Raw genomic sequence first — 11,408 nt, forward strand, 5'->3', positions numbered from 1 at the left:
TAACAACCACACCTTCTTAGTCCCAGTTTTCCTCCCAATTTTCTGGCCAAACTGCAAGTTTTTCAAATCTTTCTGCCTACTTTCTGCTTCTGATTATCACAACAAATTTGGCCTGCAGTATCCATGCCACCACCTGAGTGACACCACTGAGGAAGTACACTAAACATTTCCAATAAAACTGAATTTCTCCACTTTGCCTTTTCTTTCATTTTTAATTTTACATATTTTATATATTTTGCATTAGTTTTGGACTTTTACATTTTTTGGTGGATTAAGTCTTCATTGCATATAGTGAACCTTTTTACTGCTAATAAATATTTGTATTAAAACATATCTTGTCCAATATTAATCTAGACACACCACTTTCTTTCATTAGTATTTCTATAGTAAATACTAATATACTAACATCCTGGTATCTCCGTTTCTCCTATCCTCTTATTTTATTTCCAGTATTCTTCTGTAGGTTTTATGTGTATCTCTCATAAATCTCCTATGGTTACTAATTTCTGGGTTTTTTTCCCCCCATTGGTGAGTTGGTGTTAAGAGCTCCTCATCCTCATGTTTCATTCTGATGGTTTACTCCCCACCCCCGCCCCAGGGATTTCCTTTTAATAATACTATTTGAGCTTCCTAAATTTGAATGTTTATACCTCAAACTTATTTGAGAAAACTCAGCCATCACTGATGGCTTTTTTTCCATTCTCTAGTCTCTCTCCGCTCAAACTTAGATGAGATGTGTGCTTGACTTATGCAGTCAGGAAAAGAGAGTTAAAGCCAGGCAATTTGACAAAAGGAATTCAATACATTGAACTAGTTGCAAATGTTTTGGTGCATCTAAAAGCCAAATAGGAGTTAATGAGAAAAGTTAAAATTTAGAAATAGCAAAAAACTATTATCTTTCCTAGGACTATAGGGATACAACGAGAAAATAGCCGTACCAGAACTTAGAAGTGGAGGGTATCTAAAAACACTGTGCTTCTATCCTATAAGAAGAGGTATGATAGAGGACACAAGTCATTGATGGAGACACTTCCACAAAACTCAGAGAAGAGAGAGGAGAAATACCCTGGTATATCCCTTTCTCCTATCCTCTAGTTTCTGAAGCCAGTATTGCAACAAGTATGAAGAATATAATTTCCAGATGTCAGCCTCAAAGATTCAGGTCAAAAATAATCATGAATTATTCTGTGACCAAGCTAGTCATTTAATTCTCTCCATATCTTTTAACTTGGCTTTTATATTTTCTATTGCCTTGTCCCCTTATATTGTATTCTGGGTAATTTTTTTGTTTTGTAAAACAAATACTGAATAAAACATATCCTTCTAACCATTTTTGTGTTCAGTTCACTGATAATTAAGTTCACTGAACTCATACAACAATAATCTCATTCCCCTTTCTCCTACATTTCTACTTTCTATCTTTGCATTTACTATTCTAGACACCTCATTTCTCTTTTCTTACTGGATTATTTCACTTGGCATTTTTCATAGGCTCATCCATGTTGTAGTATGCATTGAAATTTCTTTCCCTTTTAAGGTTGAAGAATATTTCACTATCCAGATATAACACATTTTATCTCTTTATCCATCAGTGGAAACATATGTCATTTCACTGCTGTAAACATGGAGGTACAAGCATCTTTTTGAGCTCATGTTTTTAATTCTTTAGAGGTATTTTGGAGAAACATAATTGCTGGGTCATATGATAGATAGTTCTGCTCAATTGTTTAAGGAACTACCATACCATTTTTCACATGTAACCCAGCTATCCCACTCCTGAGTATTTATAATAAGAAATAAAATGAGCATACTATATTGATACAGCCACATCAATGTTTACAGCAACACAACTCATAATAGTCACGTTATGAAAACAGCCCAGGTGCCCATTGACAAAGCAATGGATACAGAAAATGTAGCATATACACAATAGAGTTTTACTCAGCCATTAAGAAGAAAGAAATTATGGCATTTGCTGGTAAATGGATGGAACTTAAAAGCATAGTGCTAAATGAAATAATTCCAACTCAGTAAATAAAGAATTAAATATATTCTCTCATATACAGAAGCTAGACCAAAATAAGGAAAAAAGAGGGAAGGGGGATCCCATGAAAATAGAAAAGAGATCAGTGGAGTGTAGGGAGAGAATACAGGAAGGCACTGGAGTAGAGAAGGAGAGATGGGAAAAGGGAGGAATTGAGGAATGTAGTTGACCAAACTATGCTATATGCACATGTGAATACACCACAGTGAATTTCACCCTTATGTGTAATCTATAAACCATTAATTTTAAAAGAACTATAAATAAATTAAAGGCCAGTAATGGGTAATGAATGGGAATGGTAGGAGGGGAGGGAAAGGGGAAGTATGGAGGATGGAATTAGAGCAAATTATATTCCAGTCTCATATGATTATAACAATATGGATCCCAATATTATGTATAACTATAACTAACTAATAAAAACGTTGAGGTTTTGATAGCAATTACATTTAATATGTAGATCACTTTTGGCAATATTGAAATCTTACCCATATTAAATCCTTCAATTTATGAACATGGGATGTTTTACATTTATTTGTGTGTTCTTTAATTTCAACAATTTTTTATAGTTTCCAGTGTATAAGTCTCTCATGTCCTTAATTTAGTTTATGCTCAAGTATTTTATTCTCTTTGTTGTATCTGTAAATAGAATTGTTTTTTTAATTTCTTGTTTCCTTTTAGATTGCTCATTGTTAGTGTATGAGATGCAACTTAATTGTTTAGGATTTATAAATTTATATATATTTTTTCCTAGAGAAGACAAAAACAAAAACAAATGAAAAACATGGTGTGAGAAAAAACTGGAAGATGAAGTTCAGCCAAGACTTAGGAAAATTAACCAAGGTATTGTCTGCCTACAAGCCAGCAGAAAGTAAGAGTGACGGGTGCTCTTCTTGTCCCTGCAGAGAGGCCTGGTTATAACAGCAGCCCTAGGAACCCAGCCCCTATGGCAGCCAGACAGAGGAGCTCTGGGACAGTGACCCAAGGTGTGGAGGTCCTTGGGACACACCAAGTGCACAGACAGACAGCCTTCCTAGAAGGCGCCCTTCACTGTGGGGCTTCCAGAATTTAAAAGGGTCATTTTCCTTTTAAGAAAGATGCTGAGTCAAACAAATAAACAAACAAATCTACAAGAGGGGAAAATGTTCCTGCTGCAGTGAAAATCTTTGGTTCCTGCGGAAGGAAGGTGAGTCCTGTGCAGGGGACAGTGTGGGGTTGGCTTGCAAGGCTCTGCTTGGGCTCCTGGGTTAAACCTTTGCTAAGGTCTGTCATTTGGGGATATTTTACTTTCTTCTGGTCCAGCACGTTCTGAGCTTAAAATAACAAGTTTCTGTAATTTTGTCATCTTGGGTGTTGACTCGCGATTTTCATAATGTAGAACGCCTTGGTTAACCTCACTCCAAACCTTTTGCTTTTGCATCCTGTGAAGGAGGTCTCCAAAGCATGACTCCTCAGGGATATAGAGGGCCAGCAGGGCCAGCTACTCTCCATCTCTTTGAGGCACTCTGCTCTCTTAGCCCTGCTCTCCTCCTCTAGCACCGCCTAGATCTGTTGCTGCAGATGAAAGTAAAGTTACCGGTTTGTGTCTAAGAGCTGGTCCCAGCAGGGACTGTTAAATCAATGCGGTGGCCTCCAAAATCTAAGCCTTCAGAATCATCTCCTGGATCTTGCTTCTCTCATCAAGAGTATCCGGATCCATGCTGGGTTCAATTCCAGATTCCATGGGACAGTTCTCTGCTGCTTGCTTAAAGCCTTCTGTGACCAAATAGTTAATAATAAGGCGGTTCATGTCTGCCCACTGGGCGTGTCGGTTGCTGAGCGTTTCCATCCACTCATCTTTCCTTATTTCATCAGGCTTTTCTGCATAACTCATTCTGGTTTATTTCTTTAAGATCCAGCCTCCTGTGCAACCAGTTTGGGCGGTGACCACAGCGCCTCAGCGACCACTCACAAGGCCAGGGAGGGGCAGTTCCTGCAATCGCCCAGCACAGAAAGGTGGAGGCCAAGGAAGAGGCGGAGGCCAGGCAGGAAACCAATGTAACTGATTTTTGCTTGCTGGTTTTATTTCCTGAAACTTTGCTCAAGTCATTCTGACATCCCCCCCCCCCCCCCGCACACACACACCCCAATACACACACATTTTGGTGCTGGGGATGGAATAGGTCGGACATGCATGCGTGCATGGTGCCCGCTTTAGGGTTTTCTACATATAAAAAGTGATACATAAATAGTGGTAATTTTTATTTCTTTCCAGCCTTTTATTTATTTATTTGTTTGTTTGTTTTATTTTGCCTGATTGGTGTGTCCAGTAATATGTTAAGCAGAAGTGAAAGTGGGCATCGTTGTAGTCCTCCTCCTATTAGGGGAGAATGTTTCAGTATTTCCACCCAGTATGATGAAAGCTATGGGCTTTTCACATATGCCTTTATTATGTTGAGGTAATTTTCAGCTGTGTGTAGTCTGTAGAGTGTTTTTTTTTTTTTTTTGAGACAGCTTTGAACTTTTTCAAATGCTTTTTCTGTATCAATTTTTAAAATATTAGCTGTATTCAATAGTGGGTTCATTTTGACACAGCCATACATGTATACAGTATTTCATCCCTCCTCCCTCCAACAACCCCTTCCTCTATTCTATTGGTATTTCTTCCATTAATTTATTGTTTTTAAATTGTTGCAGTATAGACATACAAAAATGGAATTTATTTTTAAATATTCACACATGCCTATAGCATAGTTTGATCGATTTTATTCTTACACTTCCTCCCCTTTATCATCCTTCCTTCCCCCCACTGGATTCCCAACCTTCATTCTAGTGTTCTCTCTCTTTTTTTTTTTTTTTTCATGAGATCTCCTCCCTCCCCCTTTTTACTTCCTTATATCTCTTTAACTTCTGCATCTAGGATAAAATACATTTGACCCTTGGCTTTCTGAGTCTGGCTTATTTCACTTATCATGATGTTCTCTGTTCCATCCATTTACCAGCAAATAATTCAATTTAATTCTGTATGGCTGAGTCAAATACCATTGCATCAATTTAAATGACCATGTGTTTATTTTTTCTTTATTCTGTTAATATGATGTTTTTCATTGGTTGATTTTCATATGTTGAACTATCCTTGTATATCAGAAGCATACCACCTATGGCATATGGTAATTTTAATATGCTTTTAAAAATCATGCTCCTACTGTTTCATTGAGGATTTTTGCAACAGTGTTCACTGGGATATTGGTTTGCAGTTTTCTTCCTTTTCTTTCTCCTCCTCCTCCTCCTCCTCCTTCTCTTCTTTGTCTTCTTCTTCTTGGTCTTCTTCTTTTTTTCTTTGGTGTGTGTGTGTGTGTGTGTGTGTGTGTATTTGACTTTGGTGTCATGCTAATGGTAATGCAGGCTTCACCAATGTTCCTTCTTGTTAAAATTTTTGAAATTATTTGTGAAGGATTGGTGTTAATTCTTTAAATACTTGGTTGTAATTCACCAGTAAAGTGATCTAGTCCAGAAGGTTTTTGTTGCTGTTGTTGAGAGATTTTCAGTTACTGATTCATGTCCTTACTGTTTTAGGTCTACTCTGCTCTTTCTGCTTCTTCATGTTTCAGTCTTGTTAGTTTTTATAATTCTATATATTTGTCCATATTATCTAGTTTATCCAATTTTTGGTGTATGATTGTTTATAATACTCTCTGTGATCCTTCTTATTTCTCTGAAATCAGTAATAATTTCTTCTTTGTATTTCTAGGTTTAGTTATTTATGTCTTCTATATTTCTCTCAGTAAATTTACCTAAAGATTTGTTAATATTTTTTAATTTATCTTTTTCAAGAATTGACTCTTGGTTATTGATTTCTCTCATTCTTTTTTCTATATTTTATTTATTTCCACTTTCATCTTTATTTTTTTCCTTTTGCTGCCTTTGGGCTTATGTTTCTCTTCTTACAATTTCTTAAGTTGTAAAGCTATGTTACTGATTTGCTATTGTCCCTCCTTTTAAAAATTTACTGTTGAGAGCTACAAGTTTCTCTCAAAACTGTTTTCACCTCATCCTGTAAGTTTTTCTATGTTGTATTTTCATTGTCCCAATATATTTTCTCACTTTTTTGTCTATGACTTATTGGTTGTTATACCATATACTATTTAATTTCTACATTTTTGTAGATTTCCAGTATTTCTTTTCTTTTTTTAATTGAGAGAGAGAGAGAGAGAGAGAGAGAGAGAGAGAGAGAGAGGGAGGAATTTTTAGTATTTATTTTTTAGTTTTCGGTGGACACAACATCTTTATTTTATTTTTATGTGGTGCTGAGGATACAACCCAGCGCCCCTCATATGCCAGGCGAGCACGCTACTGCTTGAACCACATCCCCAGTCCCGATTTCCAGTATTTCTAATGTCAACTCTTAGTTGCATTCCATTTTGATCAGAAAAGATACTTTCCATATTTTCAGTCTTTTTAAAAATAGTTTTAGGGAATGTTTTGCAGCCTCACATATGGTTTGTCCTAAAGAATGTTCCTTATGCAATTGAGAAAAATGTATATTCTGTTTGTTTGTTTGGGTGTTATTGCACAATAGTCATTTCTCCTTTTAGTTAAGTTAATGTTCATATATATTGGAGCATTAATGTTTGATGCATATATATTTATAATTGTCATATCTTTTGGAAAATTCACAATTTAATCATTATATGATGTCCTTTGTATCTTATTAATACTTGGATTATGGCCTATTTTGTCTGATATTAGTATACTACCCCTACTTCATTTTTGTTGCTACTTGTATAGAATATCTTTTTATGTCCTTTCTCTTTCAACCTATTTTTGTCCTTAAATCTAAAATATGTCTCTTGTAGACAGCATATAGTTTGATCAAGTTTTTTCCTCATTCTGCCAATCTCTGTCTTTATTTGGAGAATTTAATTCATTTACAATTAAAATATTGATAGGGAAGGACTTACTATTGCCTTTAAAAATGTTTTCTGTATCCGTTATAGCTTTTTTATCACTCTTTTCTTCCAGGTTCCATCATCTTTTATGTTTATTGTTTTTGCAGTGACATGTTGGGGTTTCATTCTCCGTGTGTGTGTGTGTGTGTGTGTGTGTGTGTGTGTGTGTTTTAATAGATATTTTCTTTTCTGTTATCATGGAGATTAAAAATAACATCCTAAGATTGCAGAAAATTATTTTAAACTGGTACTAACTTAATTACACATAACACTTTCATTTTCTAGCTTTATTCCCAAACTTTAAGTTATGGGTATCATAAATTACATCTTTATATATTGTGTAGTTATTAACATAGATTTATAAGTATATGTATGCATTTTATGTTTCAAATCCTATGGAAGATTTTTAAAAGTGGAGTTACAAACTAAAATAACAAAAAGGCTGATTTATATATTTGTCCACATAATTATTACTTTTACTGAACAATTTTACATTTTTATTTCATGTCACTGCCTAGCACCCTTTTATATTTCCACCTAACAGGCTGCCTTTATAATTTCTTATAGGAAAGATAAAATGGTAATGAACTTCCTCCACTTTTGTATATCTGACAATGTTTTAATTTCTTCCTCATTTTTGAAAGACAGTTTTGCCAGGTACAGAATTCTTAGTTAACAGTTTTTCTTCTGGTACATCAAATATATTATCCCATTGTCTCTGGCTTGCAAGATTTCTTCTTATTATTGGAGAAATCCACTGATAAAATTATTAGGAGTCCTTTGTATGTAATGAGTTGCTTTTCTCTTGCTACTTTTGGATTCTCTCTTTGTGTTTTGAAGCTTTGATAATAATGTGTTTTAGGGTTTAACATGCACTTTACTGAGCCCTTGGATTTACAGGGCCATGCCTTTTCTTAAATTTGTGAAGGTTTTAGACAATATTTCTTCCTTTCTCTGTCCCTCCTACTTCTTGATGCTTATAATGCATCTAGTGACCTGCTTGATGGTGTTTCATAAGTCTTTTATGCTCTGTGTTCAGTTTTTTTTTCATTCCTTTTTCTTTTTGCTTCTAAGAATATAATATCAAATGACTTGTTTTTAAGTTCATTGATTTTTCTCCCAGCTCAAGTTTGCTGTCAAACCCAATGAAAAAAATCAGTTTGGGTATTTTATTACTCATAACCGGAAAAAGTGCATTGAGATTATAATATTTCTTTAGCTCTAGGGAGGCCCAGAGGGTGAAATTTTTCAAGTTTTGCAACAACAGAAAGCAAAAAAGGGAGGGGGGAAAAGAGCCCAGAGCAGAAAAGGGAGCCAAGCTAGAGAGCAGGATTTACCCTTTGGGATTTTTCTGGAGATCCTTTTGATCCCAATGGGTTGTGATTGATGGAGGTAGCAGCAGCAGTAGCAGTGGCAACAACTGCACAACTGCAGCAGCCTCAGCCTCCTCTTCACTTGACCAGGTCACACTTGGGGCAGGGCGGGCAGGCGGGCACGGGGGGGGGGGGGGGGGGGGGGGGCGGTAGACTGGATCGCATGGCACTTACCTCTTCTGCCCAAGAGATCTTCGCTCAAGCCCCCTCCCTCAACACCAGCTCTCCATTCCCCCCACCTATCCCGCCCCGACCTGGCCCTCTCCTGTGCACCGCCTGCCACCCCGCCTACTAGCTCCTGGCCCCGCTCACTGGGTCACGCCCCCCCCCCCCCACACACACACACACTGGATCATAGTCCCCCTTGCTCACACAGGGTCAGCTCCCTGCAAGGTTTATCCTGGGATCACCAACCTCAATCCTGTGGAAGTATTCAGGAGGCTGTAACCTTGAACTTTCTCAGCGTGTGGATACATTCTCTTTCCTTGCTGCCCGCCCTCCTGCGCCCCCTCTTCCTTCCTTGTTTAAAAAAAGCATTTCACCATCAACCACCACCCCAATCCAACCCACTCTGAACCTTCCTGCACCCCCAAGCCCCCAACAACAGCAACAACAACAACAACTGCAAAACAGAAAACAAATCCCCAAAACCAGGCATAAAGCAGCTGACACAGGCGGCAGCTGGGTGGCAAGTGTGTCCAGAGCACTTCAACTGCAAAAGGGTTAAAAGTGTAGATTGGATTTCACCCTGGGAAATCTAGCAGGCCAGGTGAACTTGAATCTTTCGCTACTTAAAGAGAACTGGGTTTGTTGTGAAGTCGCTGTGATCCAGCGCAGAGTCTGGTCCTGATCCATCACATCCTGGGGCTCAGATAACTGTGAAATGAATAGATGAAATTCTTCCTTCTGGAAGATTTTCTTGGTCATCTTCGGGAAAGTGCGTTTGAAGGTCTTCTTCCTCACCTGCTTCCTGACGTGGACCTAGCGGGGGCTAGCCCAGGCCAGGGAGGCGGCTCCTGGTGGCAACTGGTGCTGCCCCCTGCTGCTACCTGGAGGACTTCCTGGTGTGGCAGTGATGATCTTGACCTGGGAGGATTTGACTGTGCCTCCTGACCCACTGGGATTATACATGCATGCCATTGCACCTGGCTAAAACTGCTTTTTTAAAGTTATATTACATACAATTTTCTTTTGAAGGATCAACCTCTTTTACCTTTAATTGACCTTCTTGGGACTTTATATGAGGTTTTATAAACTCAAGTAATTTTAGGTGAATATTTAGTTTTTTTAAAAATCATATTACTATAATTAGGAGTAGAGCTTATATGGTAACAACTTTATATTATTATTGTATTGTTGTTAAGAAGTATGAAAAATAATTACATTTAGTTCTAGGCTTGTATAACAAACTAGCATTAATCTGTTGTGCTCTTTAGAATCCAGAAATCATAAATGATCATTCCAATATTCATTTTATTAATTACACAGTGTTACTTAAAAATAATTTTCATGAACTCTGTTGGTCCCTCATCCATTTAACCCACTGGCACTGTTTTTTTCAATATTAGATATGGAATTAATTTCTCTTTATCAGTCCTACAAAATAGGATTTCCTTTAGAATATTACTATTCTAAATAGGTATATGTCATGCTTTTACAGAGTGCTTTTATTTGTTTTAACTGATTCTTATTGGTATCTTCACCATTATCTAAAAACCATAAAACTAGAAAAAATTAGGGATTATCTTAGTTCAGCTAATTTACTCGTTAGGTAAGAAAACTCAGAGAGGATGAATTTAAAATTAGTCAATTTTGTCAATTCTAATACTGGAATAGAACTTAGAACAAAGTAAACAGTTTTTAGAACAATTTTGATAAGATAATTCCACTTTGTCCAGATCTCAGCATTATGATTTAGCAATGTTGAAAAATTTAGTGAGCAGAATTAGAGCAAAATGATTTGAAAATTATTGATCACTCTCTGGATCATGAGTAGTTATGTGATTCTTTTATTCACTTATTTATTTAGGTACCAAAGATTGAATCCAGGAGCTGTTATCCACTATGCCACATCCCCAGTCCTTCTTTTTTTAATATTTATTTTTTAGTTATATATAATACCTTTATTTTATTTATTTTTATATGATATTGTTTCTGTGTATTTTGGGGGTTAATGGAATATGTTTCCTTATTATTTTTACTTTTTTAAAGACATTTTCCTTAAGTAGTTGAGAATTTATTTTGTTCAAATCAGTGTGCCAAAATACAGATGCCTTTGCATTAACAATAGTTCAAAGTAAAATGTCATTTAAAAAAGCAGCATACCAAAAGTGGCCTGAAATTTGAGCTGCCACAGATAGTGGGTCATTTTCAAATTTGGCCTGTTGGGAGGGAAAATGGCCTGCAGAGAGCCAGGTGGCAGACAGTTATACAATGGTTCTGTATAAATGTGAGATTTAATAAATTGTTGTGTCCATTATTATCATTTTAAAAAGTAAAGTATAAAATTACTCATTTGACTCAAAAATCTAAGTATTTACTAAGTGCTTTTTGTCCTGATATTTCCTTGATATAGTTTTAGAAATATCTTTAGATGTTTGGATGTCTTTTATTTTGATTTTAAATAATACTATTGGATATCACTCATTAGGAAACATTATATTTTCTTTAAAATACAGTATTACATTTACTTTTCTATGCATTTAAGAACTAAAGTCTGAATAATGATGGTTTGGGGAAAATATATTTCCATCAAAATAAAAGCTCATTAACCCATGACATTTAATTTGATTGACAGTTGTCTAGGAGGTAACATTTTTAAGGTAGGTTGTACATATGTGTTGGATTGACCATAAATGTGTTGTAACTATGTTGTGAAAATTAAGGCTTGAAGTAAAGTTTTAAAAAGTAGGAAAAAAGATTATGTTACTTCTTTCTTAAATATTTTAGGGATTTATTGTTGAGACTATTTGAAATTTTCATATTTACTTTTTTCTATTGATCTATTCACTATGCAACAATTTCTCTGGAGCATGTACTTTGTGTTAGGCATAATTTTAAAGTCTT

General features: G+C 36.1%; 1 pseudogene; it reads right to left on the reverse strand.

The window, feature by feature from the left end:
• Nucleotides 1-3,118: 3,118 nt before the first annotated feature.
• On the reverse strand, nucleotides 3,119-3,914 carry LOC143379544 (glucose-induced degradation protein 8 homolog pseudogene; annotated as a pseudogene).
• Between the last annotated feature and the right edge of the window lie 7,494 nt (nucleotides 3,915-11,408).

This window comes from Callospermophilus lateralis, chromosome 13 (genome assembly GCF_048772815.1).
Source record: "Callospermophilus lateralis isolate mCalLat2 chromosome 13, mCalLat2.hap1, whole genome shotgun sequence".
Classification (NCBI taxonomy): Eukaryota; Metazoa; Chordata; class Mammalia; order Rodentia; family Sciuridae; genus Callospermophilus; species Callospermophilus lateralis.